This window comes from Cebus imitator, unplaced genomic scaffold, assembly GCF_001604975.1.
Source record: "Cebus imitator isolate Cc_AM_T3 unplaced genomic scaffold, Cebus_imitator-1.0 Scaffold351, whole genome shotgun sequence".
Classification (NCBI taxonomy): domain Eukaryota; kingdom Metazoa; phylum Chordata; class Mammalia; order Primates; family Cebidae; genus Cebus; species Cebus imitator.
In genome coordinates this window covers 404,299-411,632 of record NW_016107666.1, presented here as the reverse complement: position 1 = coordinate 411,632, position 7,334 = coordinate 404,299, and the positions used below count along the sequence as shown (strand labels likewise).

Genomic DNA, 7,334 nt, shown 5'->3' with positions numbered 1-7,334 from the left:
TCCTTCCTTCCTTCCTTCCTTCCTTCCTTTCTCTCTCTCTCTCTTTCTTTCTTTCTTTCTTTTTCTTTCTTTCTTTCCTTTTTTTCTCTCTCTCTTTCTCTTTTTCTTTCTCTCTCTCTTTCCTTCCTTCCTTTTTTCCTTTCTCTCTCTCTCTCTCTCTCTCTCTCTCTCTCTCTTCCCTTCCTTCCTTAATTTGCTTTCTCATGTATATTTTCATTTTTCTTGAGAAAGTACTTAGAAGTGGAATTGATGGGGCATGGAGTATATTGCTAAAAGAAACTGCCAGACTTTTCCAAAATGTTTGTTTCATTTCCCACTCTCACTGACAAGGTATGGATATTTTGGTGCTCCACATCATCACCAACAGTTAGTGTTGTTATTGATTTTATATTTGTCTTTCTCTAATGATGACTGATATAGAGTACTTTTTTGTGCTTATTGGACAGCTTATGTCTTTTTTTGAGACATTTACAAATCTCTTGCCCATCTAAAAGATTAGATTATTTATATTTTTATTATTGAGCTTTTGAAGTTTAAAAAATATTTCTTGATGCATACCCTTTGTCAGATATATTTTTCAAATATTTTCTCCTGTGACTTGTCTATTGTTTTTGTAATAGTGTATTTTGAGGCCAGAATTTTTCATTATAATCAAGTCCAATTTACCATTAAAAAAATCATTATTGCTTTCTGTGTCCTATCTAGGAAAACTTTACCTGTCAGACAAATAAAATTCTATGTAATCTAAATGGTCTACTGCCATTACGATTTGGGATTATTAAGTATATAGATTTATTCTGGAGGCACTAACAACAATATGAGCCCTTCCAGTCTATGAGCATAGTATATAGATCTGTCTTCTTTACTTTTTCTCCGCAGTTAATATGGTTTGCTCTGTGCCCCACCCAAATCTCAACTTGAATTTTTTTTTTTTTAATTCTTGTATTTTTTGCAGAATTGGGGTTTCACTATGTTGCCCAGGCTGGTCTTGAACTGCTGAGCTCAAGCAACCCTCCCGCCTCAGCCTCCCAAAGTGTTGGGATTACAGTTGTAAGACACTGTGCTCAGCCCTCATCTTGAATTGTAATATCCATAAATTTCACATGTCAAGGGTGGGACTCTGTGGGAGGTGATTGGACTGGGGGGCAGTTTCCACCGTGCTGTTCTCGTGATGGTGAGTGAGTTCTCAAAAGATCTGATGGTTTCATAAGGGTTATAAGGGTTTGATAGTTCCTCCTGCACACATGCTCTCTCTCACTTGCCACCATGTAAGACATGTCTGCTTCCCCTTCTGCCATGATTATAAGTTTCTTGAGGCTTCCTCAGCTATGCGGAACTATAAGTCAATTAAACCTCCTTTCTTTATAAATTACCCAGTCTCAGGTAGTATTCCTTATAGCAGAGTGAAAATGAACCAATACAGCAGTATTTTGTAGTTTCAGTGTAGAGCTCTTTTGTTAAATTATTCCTAAGTATGTGTTTTGACAGTATTGTAAAAAAATTTAAATATTTTCATTTTCCAATTTATGATGCATATATATGAAATATTAAGCTTTTACACTGTGACATTGATAAATTCGTGTATTAATTCTATGAGTTACCTTGTAGATTCTTTAGGACTTACTACATAAACATTCTTGTCATCTACAAATAGAGACTATTTTACCACTCTCTTTCTGATCTTTTGTTTCTTTTTCTTGACATTTTGTACTGAAGACCTAATCTTAAAACACAAGTCTAATAGCAACACTCTTTTGCTCAAAAACTTTTGAATGTGCCACCATTGTCCCCCAAATCAAATATAAACTCCTGCTTCCAGACTTTTCCCTTGCTTTAAATTCCCCTGAAAAATGTGTTTCCTGTGTCATACTTAGCTTCCATTGATCCCAAGATACACGATTTTTCCATTATGTACTCAAATAAGATGCATTTCAAAACTGAAATGTAATTTAATGTATTTCTCTCTGCAATATCTCCCGGATCCTATTATGTTGATAGTGCATCTTATGTCAAAGATTAGAAGAAAAATAGTACTCAGAATGGTGAGCACATTTACATATTTGTGAGTTTTTGCTCAAACCATTTCATCATATGGAATGTCTTTGCTGTTGAAATTCTGCTCATTCTTCAAGGAACAGTTTAAATTCTACATTTTTTTCTGAAGCCACTTTATTTTGCCAGGTTGAGTTAATTTTCTGTCTACCTATATTTCTATATAGAATTAACCAAATTTTTACCTTATTATAATACTTAGAAATTATGCTTTATGTATGTTGTATTACATGTCTTATTCATCTCTGTATCTTCCCCAGTTCCTGGCACGGCTGATGATTGTTTCCGGAGTACTCCTGTCAATAATTCTCTCATATTCGAATGTTTTATGGGGAGGTAGTCTCAGCATTAATAGGAATATATTAACATATATTTCTGTACTAATAGGAATATATTAACTCATTATGTTAATGAATTGGGTATATGAGGCCATTTAATCAAATAATTTATATTACTAATTATCTCTAGACCCAGAGGATCCAGTTGCCTGTGACAAACACTTGGGGATCACCTTTGACTTCTCCTTTTTCTCAATCCCTTATCCAATTAGTCTTTAGATCCAATTCTTAAATGCCTCTCCCAAGTATCCATTTCTTTCCATTTAACAGCGCATTGTTCAGACCACTATAATATTACCCTAGATTACTGTAACAGATACTCCCTGCCTTCAGGTTAGTCCCTCTTCAATCCGTTTCTCTATGTTTCCAGGGGAATCTTTCTATAATGCAAATCTGACCACTGTCACTCTCAGGCACAAGCCTTTTTAGTGTGCCTGGATCCCAAGGGTTATTTTGACAATTACTTTCCAGCTGCGGAGACTCCATAAAAGACTCAACATTTTCAGATTTCTTCCTTCATTTTGGGGACAGGGTGGAGTGTTTCTCTTTTCTGGTGACAAAGAGATTGCATGATGGAGATAGGCAGCAAGAAAAGATGGGGGAAAGGGAGAGAGGGATAAGGAAAGAGAATGTCATTGATACTGTAAGATCGCTTGCTTCTGTTCTGCGTAATCTAGTTTCTGGTAAGGCAATTAGCATGCAGATCAGCTGCACAGAGTCCTACATGCATTAGCAATTGAACACCAGCTTTCCAAACTCTTTTCTGCTTCTTCACAAATCCACACACCTCCTGGCTGGTCTGACACAGCCTCGGTTCAGAATCCATTACCTGGAGATTCAGGTCATGAACAAAAATAATTGTGCATGCTTATGATTAATGAGAAATCTATTTCAAAATTACAAGGCACCATACTGGCTAACTACTATTAATTATTTTAATCATTATTATACTGAGAAACCATTTCATCAGACCAGAGGCCATTGTTCAAATTGGCTTAGGTAGGAAAGTGTGCATCATTTTGAAGAGCAAGTATTTTTGATGTTTTTGATTTATGAAGATAATAATCATAAACATAGCCAATAGTGTGTGCTTATATTAACTATCCCATTGCAGTAAGTTATTTGAATGTCTTAATTTACTTAATCCTCACAGTAATTGTATAAAGTAGGTAAGATTACTATCTCCTTTTTATAGAGGAGAACACTGAGGCACAGGGATTAGGTCATGCACACGTGGTAATTGATAGAGCCTGGATTAAAACAGGTACCTCATGAGTCCGCACTTGAGTTCTTACCCTATACTTAGCTATCTTAGGAAAGGAGATTACTTATTAGGGCAGCTTTTTGTTGTCATAGGGACACCCTGGACTATGCTGTGTGTTGAGAACTAGTAGGGCAGATGGGTTGACTGATTCAGGGTTGCTAAAAAAAAGAACTGGAAAGACAATACATCTGATCCCCACACCTAGCTAGGATAAATTCAGTAGTTAATATGATCTAAGAGGTTTAGTGAAGTCTAGTTGAATATGGAAGTTTCCAAGGGTTTAATTTGAGGGAGGTAGAATTAGAACGTGGTTGTGGGCAATTAGATTACCAGCAAAAAAAAAAAAAAGTTCTTCAATTTGTAATCCACAGTGAAGGGGAGCATTCTGGAAGCAGAGCCTGGGAAAAACTTGGCTGTGGCACAAAGCATAATGTATTGGGTTTGGGAATCATATGGAACAGAGATTCAAGCCTGGCTTCACTATTTACACTGTGAAGTTGGGCAATTTTCTTAATCTCTTCAAAGTTTAGTTTCCTCATCTGTAAAAAGAGGTTAAACCCCCTACCTGGAAGGGCTATTGAGTGTATTGAGACGAAGTTTATAGGGCACCCAGCACAACTCAAAGGCAGAAGTCAGCACTATTTAAGGGGAAGTCCCTTTTAATGACAGTGAATACAATCTGACAATAAAGTTAGTAAAATACTGGCTACTCAGCTGAATAGTTTGGGGTTCAAGTCTGGTTCCAATCCCAAAGGAGAAATAGCACAGGTATTGTGAATATGGGGTATTACAGAAGGCCAGGCAAGCAAACCTTCCCCACCTAGCAGACATGGGGTGAGAAGGTTACATCACGACCTGCCATGGATATCCTAGGGCCCCAATTTACATCTCTACCACAGTCAAGATGGCAGGCTCTTTGCAGGTACTGGATACTACTGGAGAAACAGTGCTTATGGAATTGCCTAGCAGTAGTTGGGACACGTGCTGGATTATGCTGTCAAATCTACACAAGCATCATTTTGTTCTGTGGCTGGGCCTGTTTCACAGAATATCTTTTCCTCTATAGGTCAGAGTTAGTGTCTACCATTGGCAGGAACTTGCAGAGATTTGGCAAGAAAAACTGAAAAGAAGCCATCATTTCTGTGAGCTCTTGACTCCAGACAAGCTTGCTTTGCAGAGCAGTTCCTGAGCTCCCTTTTTAGGCTGTGAAACCAGAATTAGTGGTTCCTTGGAGTTCCCCATGAGCCCTACTTTCTTTACCAACGCTGATACTTCAAGCTGAAATTACAGTGGCAGTTTCCCTGACCCTCCAGCTGAAGCCTCCAGATCTTCACTCTTCTAGCTTCTTCAACTTTCCTGTAAAGTTCTGATTCCTATATCAAACCATCGAATACCAAGATATTGCAGTAAATCAATTTTTCTAATTAAACTGAGAATAATAAAGCCTATAGCTCATTTGCTGCCCATGTGATACTTGGCTATCTAGAAGAGGGGTTGGAAAACTTTTTCCTAAATTATGAAGTGAATATAGCTTTTGCAGGATAGTTCATCTCTGTTACAACTATTCAACTACTTAGCTCTGCTGTTGTACTGTGAAAGCAGCCGTAGATGCTACGTAACAAATGATTGTAGTTGTGGCCCAATAAAACCATTTATGGACACTGAAATTGGAGTTTTATTTAATTTTTATAGTCACAAAAGACTATTCTTTTTTTCCCCTACCATTAGAAAATGTAAAATTCGTTCTTAGTTCTCAGGCTATACAAGAACTAGTGGTGAGCTGGTTTGGGCTGTAGTTTGCCTACCGCTAATCTAGAGCAGGACTGATGAAATTGGCCAGACCTGAACATAAACCTTTGCGTGTCTCTTACTGTGTGATATTGGGCAATTTACTTAATCTCTGAGCCTCACTTCTAAAATGGGGACATTTACAGAGACAAGATAGACAGTATAGGGTAGAGTTTTTGTTTTGTGTGGATTAAATAAGGATGTATATAAGATCTTTTGCTGACTATTGGGCACATAGCTCATGGTCTATCATTCTGCATTATTACTGCTGGACAGGGAGCCACGATTTATTTGGTGCTTGCCTTTCACTTACACAATTAAAAGGGAACTGAGGACAGTCTGCTGCCTTTGGGACTTGCATTGGCTTTTGCACAGGAAAGGTAAAATTACATCCAGCGAAAAGAACAATGAGAGAATCTTAAGCCTTTTCAAATAATCTACCACATTTGAATTAAATATGAGAATGTCAATACAGAATGCTTGTTGGGAATTCAGTCATCAACCAGATTGTTACAAGCAAGTTCTCTGGCACAGCAATGAGAGTAGGAACAGGGGCATAGGGATTGGAAAGATAAAAGATGCAGAAGAAAGGGGAACTTTAACTTCATTGTATGATTGGTTTTTGCATGGAGGGATTACAGATGATGGCTAATTTCTTAGTGTGTTTATTTCTCTTCAAATAAAGTGTTAAAATTAAGCTATGGAAGAATATTTAGATATACTTTCATAATAGATCAAAAAGACATTATATAAGCCCAAACTACGGTGATGGATTGCAAGATTGGCCCATCTGTCCTCAACAGTGGCCTGGCCAATTTAGGGAACAAGTGTTTCCAGATAATAGACTCTGTGGTTCATTATCTGTACCTGGATGTAATGAACAGGCACTCTGCTCTTTAGGAAGGTCAGCTTTTTGCAGTTTGTTCCCAACGTCACATTTGGCCACACTGTGGGAGGAAGCCTTCACAATCAGCTAGGTCAGGACCCTTTCTTTGACGTGCGCATGAGAGGATCCAGGCCGTCAACAGTGGGTAGCCAATGGCTGCAGTAGGCACCAATCAGTACACCTTTCATCTTGAGGCTACTGAGAAGCCAAGGGCTTTGATTGAAGACATTTGGGAGGAAGGGATGAATTTTGGCCTTGCCATTAAACTGGAAACTACAGTTGAGTACAGTATTTGGCATTGCGAGCTAATAAAATAGATATGGTCTTGGTAATGACAGTGGAACCAGGATTTGGAGAACAGAAATTTATGAAAGACATGATGCCAGAGGCTCACTGGTTAAGGGCCCAGCTCCTATCTTTGGATATAGAGGTGATGGTGAAGTAGGTCCTGACACTGTCCATAAGGGTGCAGAGGTAGAAGCTCATATGACGGTGCCTGGCAGTGCCATTGTGAGGAGTGAAGGCTACAGATCTGTGTCAACCTGTTAAAAAATGTTTGCATGGGAGCTGCTCAGAAATGTTATCTCTTTTTTTTTTCTTTCTTATTCTTCGGTGGCTCAATTTGAAATGGGATGATAGTTTTCTCTTTTTTTGAAAATTTTTTTGAGATGGATTCTTGCTCTGTTGCCCACGCTGGAGTGCAGTGGCATGGTCTTGGCTCACTGCAACCTCCACCTCCTGGGTTCAAGCAATTCTCCTGCCTCAGCCTCCCAAGTAGCTGGGATTACAGGTGCCTGCCACCACACCCAGCTAATGTTTTTTGTATTTTTAGTATAGATGGATTTTCACCATGTTGGCCAGGCTGGTCTTGAACTCTGACCTCAAGTGATCCGCCCTGCTTGGCCTCCCAAAGTGCTAGGATTACAGGTGTGAGCCACTGTACCCGGCCCTGAAATGTTCTCTTGACTGATGAGAACACAAGGAGCTGAGTGTTTCTGCTCACGAA

General features: G+C 38.7%; 1 pseudogene; it reads left to right on the top strand.

Annotated features, from left to right (window-relative positions):
- Positions 1 to 6,210: 6,210 nt before the first annotated feature.
- On the top strand, positions 6,211 to 6,954 carry LOC108287672 (annotated as a pseudogene).
- The last annotated feature ends 380 nt before the right edge of the window (positions 6,955 to 7,334 follow it).